General features: G+C 41.4%; 1 protein-coding gene across 3 annotated transcripts in view; it reads left to right on the top strand.

The window, feature by feature from the left end:
• Window positions 1-19,391, top strand: part of MYRIP (myosin VIIA and Rab interacting protein) — a 234,007-nt gene that overhangs the window by 124,367 nt on the left and 90,249 nt on the right. Inside the window, exon 1 of one of the 3 annotated variants that reach the window (XM_063325387.1) lies at window positions 15,940-16,266. The exons of the other annotated variants lie outside the window; for them this stretch is intronic. The gene's annotated coding sequence lies outside the window, so the exon portion shown is untranslated. Of the gene's footprint in view, window positions 1-15,939; window positions 16,267-19,391 lie in introns of those variants that run through there. 3 annotated transcript variants of the gene reach the window in all.

The raw sequence follows: 19,391 nt of genomic DNA, 5'->3' as shown, positions 1-19,391 counted from the left end.
CAGATCAGCACCACTTCTGAACCCTCTCGCTTCGTATAACTGGGTGCCTTCCAGTACGCGGTTTAGCCTTCACATGGGCTTTGTTAACTTTTGTCACACGAAGATTCTGCTCCTCACAGTTCAAATTATACTCCTCCAGTTTTCAAAAGGCACATGAAAAAATTGCTGCCCCAGCATTACTTAAGGTGAAAAGTGTTAGTTGTCAGAATTACTTTTTGAAATAGAAAGTGAATGTACGCAATCCGATTGACAAAGCCAGGCGGTGGCTTCTGAATTGTGCTGAATCTCGAGAGCTGTCTGCTATTTCCACACTTTTCATTTAGGTTATAAAGGCATCATCGTGGTTTCCAAAATTACTTGCACGCTTCCATTTTGCTGGATGATTGCTGATGCTGATTCTGTGTGTTTCGGATGTCTTTGGATGGTTTATGAAGGGTAGAAGAACTTCAAATCAAAACACAGCTTTAGTGTATACTTAAAGGTAAAAAATTAATACACAGATTCTGCTACAGAAGAAAAGAGTGTTTCCTTCATGTCTCTCCACGCCTTATATAACAGGCATATATGAGGGCTTGTAGATGGGTTTTTTTATAGTACATGGAGGGAGTAAATTTTTTTTTATTGCTCTGTAGGTGACAGAATTCATCAGGTGAGGAAGTAGGAGGCAGACCTGGATTCTGCGTCCTACTCATAACTTGCTCACCATCTGGTGTTGAGAAGGTCAACCTGCCTTTCCATTTTTTGCTCCATTATGAAAGACAGATAATCCCTACCTTGATAAATTGCATTCATGTGGGCTTTGTATAATTATTTTTTTTCACTCGAGGTCATACAGACCTGGAGTATCTGAATAAAAAACATGGCTGTGACAGGCTCCATGTGGGAAATCAGGGGTTCAAAAGGCTCCCGGCTCTGATAATCTTAATGTGTCTGAATAAGGAACCGCAGATATGCCATACAGTTAACTAGGTGAGACATTTTAAAGCTTTTCTCCTTCTGAATCCTCTGTAAGGATCAGTCCAGAGTCTCATCTCATCTATCAGAAGTAGGATATCACCAGTCTACTTTTCTCTGTTATCCTTACTGTGTGTCCATGTGTGCTCTGCAGCCTGCTTATTCTTGGCCAGAATACGAGTTTGAAGAAGGGCTTTCCAAGGCAGAAGAGCGTTAAGTTAATCTGGTTTGCTGGAGGATGGGGTAACCCCACAGGTAGGTCCACAGTCAGAAAGGCATCAAGATGACTCAGAATATGCTTCCCTGTGCGCTATAACATGCGGAAATGGCAGGGTGGTGGGGACACAGAGGCTGGGGTTTCCTCCATCGGATCAAAAAAAGGGTAGACTTTTGAAAAAGTTGATCATTACTGCTGGTACTGCAGTGGTGTGTTTTTCCTGTGGTCAAGGCAGTGCAACTGAACTTGAGAGACACCTGTGAGGGAAGCGGCCTTTCCTGTCCAGGGGAGTGGAATCCGAGGAGAGCTCTTTGGCAAATTCTCTTGGTCAATAACATAGCAGATGGGAAATCTTGATCAAAAAAAACCAGACAACATAACAAAAATAAAGCGTTCCATTTAGTGAAGGGAAACACCTCCTCCGTAGTAGCTGTCTTTAGATACTAGATTTCATAGGTTTAATAATTTTTTTTAATAGTGAGGCAAAAATCTATAAATGGTGCTTCTCCTAGTTAACACATAGATTGGGATTATCATACATCCTAATTAACGGATTGGTCAAGATTTGTGTCTGAGGCAAGCTGATTTGGTTGAACTCAGACACCTGATATAATAAACTCTGAAAGTTCTCTTTTCATGAGATTTTTCACAAGTAACCTGGTCCATTGTGGTGGGCTTTCTTAAATCGTAGCAAATCCTGTTCATGGAATCAGCAATGGGTGTGCTACTACAAATAGCAGCACCTCCCATCCTTTCCCTGGGGACCAGAAGATTGAAGTTTACAAAGAAAATGCATCTGGGGTACCAGAGGCAGGAACAAGAGCTTAATATAAGTGAGAACTGGGAATCTGTACGTCATTTCCTTTTAGCAGGGATTGTAGAAATAGTCAGCTAACATGTATCCTAAGTGTTTTATTGTGCGTGTTACAACTTCGATTGTTATAACCTATGGAAGATAAAATCAGCATGTAGCAAACTGAATGTTGCCCTTCATGTCTAAGATCTGGATCATTCTGCAGAGGTACTCTGCCTGCTGAGGAAATTTATTTAAGCAGTATAGATGGGACAGCCCAAATTCTGTTATTTGTGTTTTGCAAGAAAAAAAAAAGAAAAAGGCAATATCTGGTGGGAAAGAATTAGCTTCTTAAGAGAACGCTCTTAACTGGGACTCTGTGTTAGTTAGAATTTCTTCAGTAGTGGGAAGTTTCTGTTAAACCGAGCCGGAAAGCATAACTGCCCTACTGTGCTTTTGTGAAGGTTTCCTCTAGCTAAAAATGTCTTTTCCCTGTGGTAGCAAAGATTCTGGCAAATCTAAAGAGAGTTGGGGTGGGGAACCAGGTGCTAAATAGCTTTATTGCTTCTCTGTGATGTGACTTTTCCTAATCCCATCAGAACAGCAACATATTGGTTGCTTGGCTTTTTTCCCTTTTTTGACATATAAGACGAGCAGAAAAGCCTCTCCGTTCCTCTTTTAAAATGACTGGCTTTCGCTAGTGCATCGTCTTCCTGGATGGAGTGAAATGCTCTGTGGTACCAAAACCCATGTAGCAAATCTTCAGAGCCTCTGCACTGGCAGAGTGCCCTTCCCAGGGCAGAAAGGCTTCCTCCTTTCAGTCGCAGATCTCACAGCTCTCTTCTGCTTTTAATTCTTGCTGAATAATTGTCTCCAGATGCTTCTGCAGATTCTTCTCCGATCTGAACGCTGCCCTCAGAATAAATGTAGCAGTTACTGCCTCTGAGAGTCTGCAGGAAGTACAGTGATTCTGCCGTTATCCTTACTGTTGGGATTTATTAAGGCTGCTGCTTTTATGCCTAATAATTAAAAAACCTGCAGTGTCATGGGATATTGCCGTGAGTCTAAAATGAATTAATTCAAGCTGACATCAAAATTTAAGTGAGCTTTGTTTTTTTCCTATGACAGGGAGCTGTACCATCCTGTGATTCTTTTTTTCCTCCCCTTTAAAACAAATTGCTAAGTTAGTCTGTGTGGGCTTGCAATAGAAAAATATTTTTTTTTCCAAGAGATAATAAGCTCCTCCCATGAGGTTGAGTTGCCTGGCTTTCTCCTATTACAACATTATCACAATTTTTAGTTATTTTCCTCCACTTGGTCCTGTTGCCATAAGTTTACATTGAAAGATTACAAAATACTTATGGCCTTTTAATTGGTTTAGACAAAGCCACTGCAAGAAGTCCGTTCAGGTTCTGTGTTTCATTTGATGCCAAGAACTTAGTTGTGTGTAAAAGCACCATGTCTAAATGGCTTTTTCTGTGTATTTACAACCTGTTTGGCCTCATTACAAGAAGGACACAAGAAATGCTAATTTGGAATATTTAAAAATCCATAGTGGTGCTGTCAGAGGGAGGAAGAACCACCCTGAAACCAAATCTGCCTTTCAGAGTCAGCACGGATATGTCTACGGGGATCTTGTGGTCCTGGTTTAGTTTATGTAAATAAATACTCACTAACATCATCTGAGAGATGTTACTTGATGTTATTATGCCAGTACTGTTTGTGCTTCTGTAATTGAAGTTAAAATGAATTTAGTATTTGAAGCAGAGGGTCACAAGAGGGATACTTCATATTACTCCTAGGGTTAACAAATATATTTAGGGAGTTGAAGTAAATATTCTGAAAATTTTATAAGTATCTTGATTAATTTAAATTTAAGCTAATTTCAAATTCATTTCTGTCCATAATAAAGGATAATGACAGAACAGGGTAGGCTGCTCAGACTTCCCGTTTCACTAAATCACTGAAAACTTTCGGTATATGTGGAGAATTTACTCTTAGGTCATGATTTTTCTGCCATTTTCTGTAGTTGAAAGTTTCTTTCTCAGCAGGGAATTAAAACATAATGTTCCACTGTCACAGGCTTTTAAAATCCCTTTGCTGTCTTTAAATGACTTCCAAGTACTCTTACCTTCAGCAGGACGGGATTCTTTTAAAATACGTATTACTCACTGATCTCTTAAAGGGACTAAATCTAAGCTCTTTCTGGAGAAGACAGTGACTTTAAACTATCCCTGCTGTATTCATCATTGGTGTATTCATGTTTCATTCCCAAATGAACCACAACTTTTGCTGTGTCATAGTATGGCATGAGTGGGAATGAAAAGTGTTCTTTAAAAAAATCTTTAAAATCTAACGTGGGATTGTGAACCTTGTAGAATTACAGGCTATGATTGTTACTGCTTTTAGTTGTTTGAGTAATTCTGCTTTGCAGTTATGTACCTTCATGTAATTGCATCCGTTTGAAATGTAAGTTGAGCTTTTAATTTGCTGGGTTTGGGATAGCTGGCACAAATTTACAATTTTTTTTTTGTTACATGAGTTTACTGCAGCAGACTCTCGACTGCAATGCTAGATTGAAAAGGGCTCAAACATTAAAACCAAGTGTTGAAATTATAACGGGGGGGGGATCATCTACATTTTTGAAGACAATACCGGCAGTTCATTTCCAAGTAAAAATACTGGCAATTCCAGCTTGAAAATAGTAGTCCAGGTACTGAGAAAACTAAAGGCAGATGAACAGGCAAGTAACTGTATGCAAAGAAAAATGTAACATGTGCTCTCCAGAGTGACTGCTTTCTTTATGCTTTTGTGCTTACACTGGATACCTGCTATTTAAAACTTGAACCATTTTCCTAGAGACCTTCCATTTCTCTTTGGTGTCAAACATTTCCATGGTAACATTTCACTTTTCCGTTTTCCCTTTCGCTAGCTTTACCTTGAAATATGGGAGTTGGATATTGTTGAGAAAAGATACAGTTCAGTTCGATCACAGTGGTCTTGGATATTTTGACCGACATTATGTTTTATCAGCTAATACAGTACATTTGTTCTTTGCGTCATTAGTGATCTGCTTTTCTTTTGCTTTTCAGTTTCTTAATATTTTTAACATTCCGTAGAAGCTTGAGGGCTACAAAAAGAAAATCGTTGGGATTGGTTAAAGACGAGCTAATGCTCCAAGTATCTCGGTGACACACAAAGATAAATAAAGCAGATTTAAGCTGCAATGGTGAGATGTGAAATGTATGCATCGTAATGATTAAGACGACTATGAAGGGATAACTCAGACGTGTGCATTGTCAATTTTTTTTCAGTCTGTGATTTCTTACTGGTGTGTCCACAGCACATCTGCCTTATTGTGGCCCCACTGCAAGGAGTGAAAAATGGACTATCTAGAGGCTGAAGCACTTGCTTCATTTATTTCAGAAGCTGGGAGTAATGTGTTCAATAAACCAAAAATTGCCCTGGAGACACAGCCTGCGTTCCTGCACAGGAGCCACAGCTTCTGTATTCCTTCTGCAAAGAAAAAAAACCAAACCAAACCCGGTCTTCCCTGTGTGCGACTAGACTGAGACCTGCGTGCATCTTTAGCAAGGTCAGCATGTTTCGGCAAACCTTGCAGGTCTTTGGCACTCGAGGCAAGAGGAGTAGCAGGTGGTCACCCTTCGGGAGGCAGCGTGAGAGGAAAACGGGATGCTCAGAGATCTGTCAAAAGAGACGACCCGGGCTCTGCTCCTGCCTTTGCAAGCAAATTTTTTTATAGAGCGTGTCAGCAAAGTCACACATCTCTGCGTAGTCTCTGTAAACTTCACTATGGTTCTCAAAACCACACATTTTGCCGAGTTTTGTGGGGTTTTGTGGAGACACATTCAGAAGTTGTCCTCCACCGCATTCAAGAGCGAAGCATCTCCAAGTAAAGATCACAAGATAAATGTTTTTAAATATGTGAAAAGCGCGTTGTTCTTTAGCCTCATCCTTAGAAAATGCAGAACAGCATTGATTTTTTGGTTTTTTTTAATGTTTAATATAAGGCAAATCCCCGGCACAGCATGGTTAATTCAAAGGACTTCAAATTTATCAAAGTAATGAACAACAGATGAAGGTATGTCAGGTAATCTTAAGAGTAAGAGTGAATTATAAGCCAGTTTACTGTATACTTCAGACCTTACCTGTCCACCTCCTGACAATCATGTAATTAGCTAACTTAATTGGAACACACATTCTACCACTGATTAGTAGTTTCATTTCTTACCGTGTGATCATAGATGATAATAAACGATAATAAATCGTTTTCTGATCGTTGTACCCCTTTTCTGCTTAGAAGCTAATTGCGTTACAGGGTGTGTTTATCTTTCGCTAGGCTTAAGTAGCTGGTTTCAGCAAGGGGGCCACCACCTGAGGGTGTCGGACTGCCTTGCAGCCATGTTACTTTCTGTTGTAATTCTGCTAGTTTTGGCAGCGCAGTTTCGTTCGCTGAGAAAGCATTAAGATACCAGCAGGTGCTGGGAAAAAACAGGAAGCAAGAGCCTTGTTTCAGTTATGAGCACTTTTCCCCCTCGTTTCCATCCGCATAGTGGGGATCAGGGATTTATTCAGGGTTGTAATATGTGCTCTATGGAAACACCCATGTTTCTCATCTGGAAAAGAATGGGTCAAAATACATTTTTATTTTTTTTTAATGCTGGTGTGAAGGTTTTCTTTCCTATTGGAGGTGAGTTTATATACAGGAATAAAATATAATCTCCTGTCTACAGCACTGGTCTGTGAGGCAGGAAGACCTGGTGCTGCTTGTTTGGCCACAGCCTAGTGGGAAGCTTGGAGTGCGTTGCTGCAGTGGAGCCATCCACGTGCTCTGGTTAGGAGCAGCCATCAAGGCTTTGGTAGATCAGCGAATTTAATTTTGTCTCGTAGATTGTTGCCCATGTTGTCAAACTGCAGGCTTTTCTGTCCAAGGGTCATCTCTTTGTTTTTTTGTTATCGGGCATGGTAGGGCCTTAATACTGGTGGACTCGCTGCAGAACTACTGCGTGATACGCAATAGCAAATTGTCACACGGGTTTCCTTCAGTTCTGTAGGGTGGCTTGCTTCCTTCCTCTCAGCCCCCTGTGGAAGTTTCCTTTAGAGCCTGAAAATCAAGTTATAACCTTAATTAACACAGAGCTGGGAGTTGTTCCAGCATGGATTATTTGACAATGTGAGCGTGGCTTCTCTTGTCATTGCAAGCCAGGCTGAACTCAGGATCCTTCTACTGCTCCTGATGATCAATTAAGTGTTAACCGTGAAAGGGAAAATTTAGTACTGGGAGAGATTGCCTTTTCTGGCTTTAGAGGTGACATTGCAAACAGGGGACCGTATTGAAGTTTTAATTAAAAGTAGTGCCAACTTCTCTTTAAATTTTACTGTCTTGGTTATCAGTTCTAATCGTCTTTTTCTAAGGAAGTTTAATCAAAGAGCACAAGATCGATACTCCCCTAATGTGGAAATATATTAACAGGATTTTTTTTTTCATGTTTATAGTACCATTATGTAATAATTTCAAATAACAAATACGTGTGTGTATATATACCTCTCTATATATGAAATGTATTTTTTTTAAAAAAATGGTTGCATAAACATTTCAAAATCCTCTTCATAAATCATGGGAGCTAACATGGAAGCTTCTTGTCAGCATTACTTAATGAAAAATGTCCTGCATAAATGCATATTTATACTATTTCCAGGCCCAAGGGAGTAATTTTGATGCGATATATGTGCAACATATGAGCATTTTACATAATGATTAGACACGATGTCTGAACTGTACTTCTTCAACTTGCAAACATGTTTTTGATTATTTTGTAGCCACTGGATTTAATAATTTAATTGCAAAGGAGGCCTGAATTTTGAGAGATGTGTGAAGAAAAACTTTGAATTCAGTTTCTCAAAGACCTCTTTAAATGCCGTAACTAGAAGAACAAGTAATTTTCTTAAGCGCCCTGCGTTGTTCTACCAGAACACACACAGATGGGAACCGCAGCAGTGTCAAAATCTGTTTTAAGTTGTTGCACCATTCCTTTACATCTGATACTTCTCTTGGGAGAAGAAACCTAAGTGAAGTTAAACCTTTTTTTTTTTTTTTTTTTAAATACTAATTGCTAAAACATGCAGTTTACTGGGGGAAAGAAAAACTTCATTTGAATGATCCGTAAACCATGGATATTTATCCACTGTGATTTTGTCCCTTACTGTCTTTCCCTTTCATTGCTCTGATTCTAACAATAAGTTAGAAAGTTTCCTTTCTGTGCTGAGTTTACAGGTGAGATGATTCTTTATCTTACTTAGCACGAGTTATCCCATATAAGAGCCTTTTGTTTGCATGAGCGAGTTTCCTATCTGGCTCTGATTTCCTATGAAAGGTTTTTACAGTCTGCTGTTCTCAAGGGTGTTGCACTTTATTTTATTGGAATCATACAACAAAATGGCTATGGGTAGTTCTTACACAGGACTTTTTGTAGAGGAAAGTATGAAAATGTACAGCTCCTTGCATGTGTTCTCGTCTTCTGGTAGAAGAACATACCACTGTGATCATCTTTTTAATAATTTCCTATGATACTGGACAAAACGGCTTACCTACAAGTACACCAGACTATACTGAGCTGGGGTTAAAAACCTGTTGGAATTAGTGCTGTGAAATCTTAGTCCAGATTTCTCCTATCTTGCTGTCAGATTGGTTTGGTGCCTAGAGGAACTGCATTTTTGTTTTGCTGGAAACTACTATTCCAACAGAGTGCTGCATGCCTGGAGATCCTGAAGAAGTATGCTTTCGTATAAGCAAGTATGCCTATTCCTGTGCTAACTCGTCTAATAAACAAGCCACACTAGCCTGCTTTGTAGTGTCAGAGGACCAAAATTAGGTTGGGGTTGGGTTTGGGTTTTTTTTGTGGTATCTTTCTTACTTGCTTGCTTTGGTTATGCGACGGTATTGACCTGAAAGCGTGAAATTTTCAGGATTTGAACTATACTGAACTAAAATCCGTGTTCAACTTAAGCACATGGTGGACTTGAGAGCATACAGGAGGGAAACCACAGCTTCAGTTTTCTTACTGTACTACTCATCTATGGTATGAACTTAAGCTGTTTTGGAAATCCTCATTGTTTTAAACTTTGTCACCTTACTAGGGTGTTTTAATTTTTTGCTCCGTGGAATTACATTACATAAATTTCCTGAGCTTCTTGCTTTTTTAAACTCTAGTTCGACAATGTTGTGTTCTGACATATTGCTGTGCTGTGAGGAGTACAACGGGAAGCCAGGGTTGCCATAGCCACAGGCTTTAGTGTCTGATTGTTGAATCTTAAGACCAGTTCCTATACCAACACCGTCATCATAATAAAGAATTCAGTATTTTAGCTTTTCAAATGCATTATTTTTAAATACAGTTAGATTCTTTGGGAAAACAAAGCAAAACAAAACTCTTCAGGCGGGGGGATCTTCTTTCTACTGCTATCAGTCAAAGTTCAGGTGTGAATCTTGGGGGTTTGCTTGAAGATGTTGGTCTTAAACAGATAATGTCCAAACAAGAAATGAGATCTCATAACTGTTTGGGTTGCTGCGGTAATAGGGAGTCCCACATCCCTTCTCCAGTCTCCCCATCCTGACTCTCAGACCCCAGAAACTGCTCTTGCAGAGATGTATTTCCAAAGTACAGGGGTTCTAAGTAATTTTATAAGTACTGTTTTTAAGTTAGTAGAACTAATTTCTCTAAAACACTTTATCAACTCCTTTGTATACATTTAGGAATTTTAATGTCTTTAATTTTAAAAAGTACAGTCAAGCATAGCTGCAGAACTTATATTCAGAAGTACTGAGTATGGAGTGGGTAAATGCACATGCAGAAACTTTTTTTTTCCAATAAAGTGAATCTTTTTAATCCTCTTACTGATTTAAATTAGAAGAGGATTCTCATGAAAGAAGTTGCAACCAGTGATACTTATTCCATTATTATTTTCTAATAGCACCCATGAACTAATAAGTATTACCCAAATATATGGAAAGATGCAGTTCTTTCTCAAAATAAAGAACAGCCTATGCATACAATTCTGTAAAATCTTTATCTGTATCTCATTTCATTTAAGACATTATATTCAATTGTATGCATAATTGTTTTGTATAATAGAGCTCCTGACATTATTCTGTGTCTTCCTGTGTTATTGAAAAGGACTCCGTTCCCAGATAGTATTGGAAATCTGGGTATGTGGAATTAAGAAACTGCTTCTGCCACCTACTTTCAAATATGTTTTGTATTTGGATATCCTAGAAGTAGATAAAGAGAAATCCGTATTACAGGCATCTAGAATTACTAGTTTCTCAATCAAGTCAGTCTAGGAGTAGTGAAATTTTTACTACTTTACAAAAACAGTTTTCTTACCCTTTTTTTTCCCAAGAGAGGAGCAAGTACTAAATAGCTTTATTTAATAATGTGTTGAAGTCTGACAGCTTATTGCTGAAGAAAGTTGCAATGCTTTTAACATTGATAAACAAAGTACTTAAGGTATTTTCCTTCCTTCGCTTAAAGTATGATATTCCGCATTTCAGCTTCTGAATGTGAGTCTGTAACTTTCCTGTATTGATAGTAGATTGCAATATCTTTATAAATGGCATTGTTTCACTCTCGTTTCACAAATTTCACTGGCTTTTGTGCCAGACATGATTGCATCTGTTAAAGTAGTACCCTCTGCTTTCCATAATGCAAGTCGCAGTTACATACTTGCCGCCTTAATTTCATTTCTGCGCTTTGACTTTTAGTGGGAATGAGGTGAATGAGTGCGGTTCACATGCCAAAAGGTTAGAAGTGGTGGAATATGCACAGCAGCTGTCAAAAGGAACACAAGATGTAAAGGTGAATTAGCACTGCTTATTAAGGAACTAATTACTTGTCACACTTAAGACTAGCATTAAATTCTTTCATTTGATGTGATCTGCTGGTGGCAGAAGGAGAGCAAGCACACCAAGAAACCATGGTGAGATATTTGCATACACCTGCACTGATTGTGGTTTGGTGATTGCAAGCAAACCGTGCTGTTTGTCTAATGAAGCACTGGCAAATCACAGAATCATTGAGACTGGAGGCAACCTGTTGGGTCATCTTGTCCAGCTCCATTGCTCAAGCAGAGTCAGCTAGACCAGTTTTTCCAGGAACATATCCAGTCAAGATTTTAATACCTCCAAGGATGAAGACTCCATAATCTCACTGGACAACCTGTTTCACCACCCTCAAAGTGGAAAAAAAGTGTTTTCCTGGGGTCAGGCAGAGTTTTCTGTGTTTTCATTTGTGTCTTTTGCCTCTTGTCCTGTCACTGGGCGTTACTGAGAGTAGTCTGGTTCCCTCTTTTTCATTCCCTCCTATCAAATGCTTATACACGTTGATAAGATCCACCCCCAAGTCGTCTTCTCTCCAGTATAGTCACAGCTCTCCCAGCCTCTCCTCATCTTCCATAGATGCTCCGGTCCCTTAGTCATCTTCGTGGCCTTTCCCTTGACTTGCTCCATATCTTTCTTGTGCTGGGGAACCCAGAACTGGACACAGCAGTCCAGATGCAGCTGCATCAGGAGAGAGGAAGGATCACCTTCTTTGACCTGCTGGCGATGCTCTGCCTAATGCAGCCCAGGACAGTGTTTGTGCTTTGCCTTTTTAGGCTGCAAGAGTGTGTTGGATGCTCACGGTCACCTTCTTTTCCACCAGGATCCCCAAGGTCCTTCTTAGCAAAGCTGCTTTCCAGCCAGTCAACTGTCAGACTGTACTGGTGATTGGGGTTATTTCTCCCCAGGTGCAGGACTTTTTATTTCACTTTGTTGAACTTCATGAGGTTCCTCTCTGCGCAGTTCTCCAGCCTGTTGAAGACTCTCTGAGTGGCAGCACATCAATCTGGTGTATCAGCCGCTCCTCCCAGTTTTTCATCATCTGTGAATTTACTGAGGGTGTACTCCATCCCATTGCTCAGGTCATCAATGAGATGTTGGACAGTAATGGCCCCAGTATTGACCCCTGGGGTACACCACTAGTGACTTGCCTTTAACTGGACTTTGTGCCACTGATCACGTCCCTTCAGGCATAGCTGTTCAGCCAGTTTTTGATCTGCCTCACTGCCCACTTAACTAACCCATGCTTTGTCAGCTTGACTGTGATGGTCTTATGGGAGACAGCATCAAACTTCACTGAAGTTAAGATAAACAACACCTACTGATCTCCATTTGTCCACCAAGCCAGTCATCTCATTGTAGAAAGCAATGAGGTTGGACAAGCATGACTTCCCCTTTGTAACTCCATGCTGACTACTCCAAATAACCTTTTTGTCTTTCATGTGTTTGGAAATGCTTTCCAGGAGGATTTTCTCCATCACCTTCTCAGGGAGTGAGGTGAGACTGACAAGCCTGTAGTTCCCTGAATCTGCTTTCTTGCCCTTCTTGACGATCAGAGCGATATTTGCTTTCTTCCAGTTTGGGGGCCCAAGGCTGGGTATAGAATACCAAGGAGCTATGTTTAAAAACATAACTGAAAGAATTCTGTGTGGTTTTGTTCTGAAATGAATGGAATAAAATATCAATGCACTCAGAATAAGTTGTCCTTGTGTCAGAACACAGGTAATTGAATTCCTCTTCCCATTCCGTGAGAACAGCACGTGTGGCTCTTCCTCCTGCAGAGTCCTCCAAGCACCGTGTCATATGCTTGTTCGGGCTTTCTGAAAAACTGCTTCAGGGACACACTAGTGGAAGTCTGGTTTTGCATTTGCGATGTCTGAAGTAACACTGCTTGCAGCATTTATAGACGTAGATATAGGTCTTTTGGAAAACTTTACCACATTTTAAAGTGACGTTTAAGGGGTATGAAAACCGGTGCTTTAAAAGGACAAGTGCCCTGCAGCTTGGAGTGATGTGCAGAGGAGCCGGGATCTTGATCAGTCATCAGCAAAAGTCCATGTTTGGCAGCACCAAGTTCTGCACAGGAGAATTTACCCTGCCAGGTTGAGAGCTACTGCAGACACCCTTATGATCCTAAATCCTCTTGTGCCGTTAACCCTTCTGCAGGGCCAGATACTCTCTCAGTTCCTAATGGGGTCTGCCCTTGGCTGCGTTCTTCAGCTGCATTTCTTGTCCAGGGTTTGCTCTGGTAAAGGCGCTGATGCTGAGAGCCTTCAAAACTGCAGTAACCCTTGCCTTTAATGGCAGAGGAGTAGCTGGTAACCAGGATGTGCTCTCCAGACCCTCTGTCCGGGGGCCTTGCTTTCTTCTCTTAGCAAAAGTTCTCCACGGTATTGTTTCTAAAAATGCTCGTGTGGCCTCGATTACAGCCGCTCAGTACAGAGATGTTGCCGTCATGCTTTATTTTTAAAAATGACAGCAGCAAAACAGAAATACCAATTTAATGTCACATCCACCATGGGAGATTGAGTCTAGTGGAGAGAACAATGGGCTGACAATCAAGGGGGTCAGCCTCTATTTTTGGTTTGCTGGCTGACTGGCTGTGTGGCCTTGGGCAAATCGCTTTCACCTCTCTGTGCTTCTGCTTCCCCTCCAACTCCCTGCCTGTCTTTTTCATTTAGATTACTAGCTCCCTTAGGCAAGGAATGCCTCTTGTTTGTACGGTTCCCTGGGTTTCGTTGGAGGCCGTGGGGTCTCCAGCCCTGTAACAATAGCGATTCACATCAGTTCTACCATTTATCTCTGATATACAGATCTGAGGAGCCTCATCTTCACAAAGGGGTGGACGTTCCTGGCCCTTGTGTTAATAACGCACAACAGGGAGCTATAATGACAAGGCTCTTCTCTTTTTGATGTGTCAGATCCATCACATCTCCAGGGCTTAGATCAGGACTCATACAAGTGCTGTTCAAAGCGTTGATTTTCCTAATCCCGACTTGTTAGAGGTCTCTGCATTCAGCCTTGAGGGAGTGCTCTTCTTTTGAAAGTTTTTCAGCAATTTCGTTTGCCTTTTTGACACAGCTCTCAGCAGAGCAGGCACCATCACTGCAACACATATGGCACTGCCTGTTGGGCTGACATTTGTGTTTCCCACACAAGCATGAACCTCTTCCCCTTTCCCATCCAGAAGTGTCCCAGCCGGGCTGTGTCGTACACTAACATGGCACTCACGGTCTAGCTTGCATTACTTGCCGTTCCTTCCTGGTAAGTTGTCAGCAGTTTGCGTTTAGTGACAACATGATGTTATTAAGTGGTTTCTTCTTCACATGGGATGTGAGGTTGCTGGCAGTCCTGGTTTTATTATGGATTTTGTCGTGATTTCCCTTGAAGCTTCAGTTTCCACAGAGATGGAAAGCTCAGGCTTCCCCTTTAAAAATAGTTGTGATGCTCGGCTCTTTAGAGCAGAAAATATGAATCTTAAAGACTAGAATATTGAAGTAGTAAATAAAAATACGTCAGTTTGTTCTGTTTCTTAAAGTCTGAGTTTTTGAAGGGCCGGGATTGACAGTACTAATTGCGTAACATAGGAAAGAAATGATAGCCTGCTGCCACCCACTGTCCGTGCCATTTTAGTGATAGTGAACACCCACCTCCCAGAGTGGAGGATCCGCTCCCATGATGGATCCGTATCTCATCTCTTGTCGTACCAACAATATGGGCTGGGATGTGTTCTCCTTCCAAAGCATAATATGAGTGCAATGATTTCACCAAATACATGTACAAAATGGGCAAGTATTATAATAGGATGTGTCAGTGGGTTCTTAATTTGCATAGGAATTAGCATATATAAACCACATGGGTATGAAAATTCTCCCCAAGAGAGACTTCTCTGAGCTATTATTACTGGATTACAAAGTGCAGTCATTATTATATCGTTGTGAATACTATTAAAAGAACAATGCTTTTATTTAAAAAAAACCCTAATTGTAAATAATATTGTTGTTTTAAAATGGTGGGAAAGGGAGAACTGAGTTCATGTCATTTAGAGCTGATAATTAAAGCCAGCAAGGACAAGAGGTTGTAGCAATTTAAGAATTAGAATTCTTTTTAAAAAAAGAAATCTGCCATCTGTTAGCAGTATATGTATGAGAGCAAATGTTTCGGCTCCCGTTGTTTAATGCAAAAGGTGCCGTTCGCAGCCACGTGCTGGGGCTGACTGTGAGGTGACATGCAGAGCGTGCCAAGGGTCCGGCCACAGGGCCAGAGGGACGTGCCAGCGCTGCATCCTGGGCATCAGCTCAGCCTCTGGAGCTGCCGGGGACCTGTGGGAGGGGATGGCAGGTGAACAGCCCTCCTGCACAAAGCATGGGTCCCAGCAGGTCTTTTACACTCCCGTTGCATGATGGCTTGATGAGTCGTACATACACCTGAAAAAAGATTATCTCTTAATTTCTAGCACGTGTGCTGTGTAGTTTTGCTGGTCATTTGTACGTGCAAAATAGTTTTTCATCCGTATAGTCACTTCAGTCACCATCCAGCCAATGGGCTGCAACCACAGCTGTCTAAGCACCTGCAAGGGTTAACATCTTAGTTGTTTGTTCACCATCAGAGGAGAGGAAATATTAAAGAATACAGTGAGGAAAATGCTATCTGTAAAATCAAACGAAATTCAGTAATCGGCAAATGAGTCTCGAGGAGGGGTAGTAGAGCAAGACTGATTTTGCAACTAGATTTCAGGCCAGAATGTTACCTCACACAATATTGCTGTTTGTCTCAAAATGTACATCACGTTACAGGAGCTACAACAGGGAGGTGTTGATGTTGCTATTGGAAACTTAATATTTTGCATTCCCTAACCTTGGTTATTTCAGCCAACTGTCCGTGTTAGGTCTCACATAGTATCTCAGAGCCTTAAAATCTTTGGTGTGGTTATCCTCACAAGACCCCAGTGAGAGAGGGACATACAGCATGCCTTAGCTGAAGAGAGAAGCAGCTTCCCGAGCATTTTCTTTCCTTGCTTTCCCTCGCACCCCCTCCTTCGCTTACACTAGCACTTGAGAAATTCTCTTGTTATTCTACTGCAGGCTGTTCCACCGCGAGCGAGCTGCGTTTGCTGGGGAGAGAAGCGCTGCTGAGAGGAGCTGCATACACTGCACCTTCCCTTCAGCAGAATCCTTCTGTCCACCTGCATCGTAAGAGTTCAGTTGCAGGAGCTGGGAATGGGGGGATTTCTGTTCCCCCAGCTCTCTGCCTTCCGTCTGAAAACCTTACAGTTCTTCACTTAAGAATGGAGAACACGCATGTCGTGAATAAAATATTAGTACAAAGCGGGAAATCTACTTTAGGGGTGTTTATCCTGAAAGGAGTGTGAGACAGATCAGGAATAGAACACAGTAACTACTCCAGGTAAATCTGCTTATTGCTTTATTTCTTATCGTTTGTAATGACGGTACCTATATCTTTGTCATGCATGATATTGCAATGAGATGACTTCATTCCTTGTGTTGTGCATCACTGTCCTTGCAATGCAGTTCTTTCAGTTCATAACATTAGTGGGTGATTTAATCATAGGATTGGGAGTACCTTTGAATACTGGATCCTGAGAGGCAGTGAACACGACAAAAATTTTGTTTCAGGTTTTTGAACTTGTAACAAATGTATATCTGCACAGTGTTTATCTGGATTAGCTAGGGGGAGCTTTGTTTTTCCTGAAGATGTTTTGATTTATCGTCACATTTATAATGACTTTACAAGGTGTTTTGAAATAGCTCAGTCCCACAATGCAGACTTAAAAAAACCAAAATTGGGCAATGGAGAGGCTTGCATGAATAAAATACTTTTACTACTTTAATTGGTGAGTAAATACAAATGTTTACTCAATATTTACTGGCACTGCTGAAATCCCAAGCAATGCAGTGCTGTGTGGCTGCATAAGGAAGTGGACACAACCATAGCAGTAGTTTCCTTGGACAGACAGATGTGCTGAGAGCTCAGTAATGCAAAGTGAACTACTGATTGATTTAACAATCTGCTTTGGTGATCCATAGTGTTCTTTGTAACCGAGATAGGACATGTTTCCCTCAGCATTGCATATATTTTTTTGTCTTGACAGTGTTTTGACAAAGATTCCATAGTGCTCCTAGAGATGTTCTCTCATAATGCCTTTTAACTGTATTCCAGGAAAGCAGCATTAACGTTAAACGCTGTTTTCTGCTGCTGCAGTCATAACACGGGGTTTACAAGTGTCAACGTGAAGTCTTACCAGATGCATCACAGCATCTGTGTTGTGACGATGGAGCAGTGATATGTTATTCCACTGATGTAGGGGGAATCACAACTTCTGAAGTGAGCAGGAGCTGAAACATGATTACACTGCATATACTTAAGTGTAGGTACTGTGTTCTGTCTTGCCAACCGCAGCAGCTTCAAAATCTTGGATGTTTATTTTTTGAGGTAGGATGGGCAGCAAAAAAATGAGTTAGGCATACTCAAGTAACCGACTGTTTCGGGTCACTGTGGTATGTATTCCTGCTCTTCTATAAACACTGCTTTAAAGGATGTGTCTCTCTCACAAATATAATCAATTAAAACTGATACAGGGCACGACATTAGAGAATGTACCTTGAGCTCGTTGTTGCTGCTGAGTTGTTCCCATCTCTGCTGTCCGTGCTGTGGAGATGATCTACTGTCTGTGCCCGTCGGTTTCTCTCTGTACTCTTCATAGGAAATAGGGCTCTCTGAATAACTGGTAGTTATTTGTAATTCTGAAGGCAACAGACAGCGGAGCTCAGGCTGTCAGTAGAAAAAGTAGCTGCAAAGATCTTTTGGTATTAAAGAGACCCTATCCCTGGAATCCCACTTTTTATAATAAAAAAAATACTCTGTGGAGTTTCCTCCCTTGATATCCAGTTTGGGAAAACAATTCTGACCTGACTCTCTCCTTTGCCAAGAGGCTAATGAGAAATTTCTTCCATGCCTGTTAACCCTTCTGCAATTAGAAGGGAAGGCCATTGTAATGGAAAAAATACACATGAGCTGCTAGAGAGTGTGCAGCAAGAGAGGAAGGCTGAGGGAGAGACCATCTGTATCTTTGTACGCCCAGGTTAGCAGCGGAGAGGCTGGTTGAAGGGATGTGAGGGCTGCTGGGTTGTCCACATGAATTTTTGGCAGCTGAGTGGGAGCCACAGGCAAGGTATCAGAGTTTGGAACAGCCTGCCAGCCAGGGACTCCTTCCTCACCCTCCTCCCCAAGTTTTTAGTAAAATGATACTTAGCACACCCACCAGAATGTTGCTCTGACTTCAGTGGCTCACGCAATATGTGGTTTGGTATTGAATCTCTCTCTCTCAAACAAGAAACTAAATACAAGGATGTAGCAGCAGGTACAACTGAAAACGTTGTCTTTGTTGTGCTTTTACGAGTAGCTCTGGAGGTGCAGGGCAGCATGTGCATCAGATTTCAGATGTTTTAATTGCATGCATTGACATACTTTCTGAATGTCTGAGTTGTCAGGGGAATGTTACATGCCATAAAGAACAACAGGGGATGCGCAGTGCTATGGGCGGCAGGCAAAGAGAAAGCAGTGTAATATGTAAAATGAAGGGGACAGATTCAGTTGCTGGGAAGTTACAAGCGTGGATTTTCCCTGGAAATGCCTTGGAAGCTCCCAGTGGTGCAGGGTGTGGGTAGGTGTCTTCGGTGCTCAGCTCTGCCCTGTGCTGAACGCTCCTTTCCACACATTCCCTTCTTCCCCTCTGAGTTGTGTGGCCATTTGGTGACTGTCCTTCACATGTGGTTACATGCAAAGCGCAACGACCCTGTTATCCGTAGCCAGGTTGGTCACAGAATCATAGAACGGTTTGGGTTGGAAGGGACCTTAAAGATCATCTAGTTCCAACCCCTCTGCCATGGGCAGGGACTCCTCCCACTAGACCAGGCTGCTCAAAGCCCCATCCAGCCTGACCTCGAACACATCCTGGCAACTTATCTATGTTGCCCTGCCGTTTTCCAACATCTTCTGAGGGGTGCTTGGGCCTGGCCTCTGTTTCTTGTATAAAGCTTTCCTTGCTGAGGAGCCTTAATTCCTCTTGGGGAGCCTTAAAGATCTTTGCAGGCTTCTGGGTGTAGTTTCTGAAGAAGGCCAGTGAGAAGAGGGAAAGACTACAGGGCCTTCAGTTACAAGTGCTGACATTTCCTCATGAAGGGGAATCTGGACTTCTGGCCCTGCTCCGGCCCTGGCTTCAATAGGAGCAAGGTGAAGTCTGTAATTACGTAACCTGTTGCTCTCAAAAGTTACTCGTCACGATTAGTTTCCCAGTAACAATCTCTGTTATCCAGTGACCATAATAATATTATCAGGGAATTATGGAAACTAAAGGTAGGCTTGTGGCTTATGCAATAATTTAGGCAAAATTCATTTGCATCTAAATAAAGATGACCTGTTTGGGAATCTTAAAACAGATGAAAGGTAATCCCATCCTGGAATTATATTTAGAAGACAGATACTGATATAAAGAATCATAGAATTGCTGG

The sequence above is a fragment of the Chroicocephalus ridibundus genome, chromosome 2, assembly GCF_963924245.1.
Source record: "Chroicocephalus ridibundus chromosome 2, bChrRid1.1, whole genome shotgun sequence".
Classification (NCBI taxonomy): Eukaryota; Metazoa; Chordata; class Aves; order Charadriiformes; family Laridae; genus Chroicocephalus; species Chroicocephalus ridibundus.
Note: the sequence above shows the minus strand (reverse complement) of the source record. Positions and strands in the feature narration are given on the sequence as shown.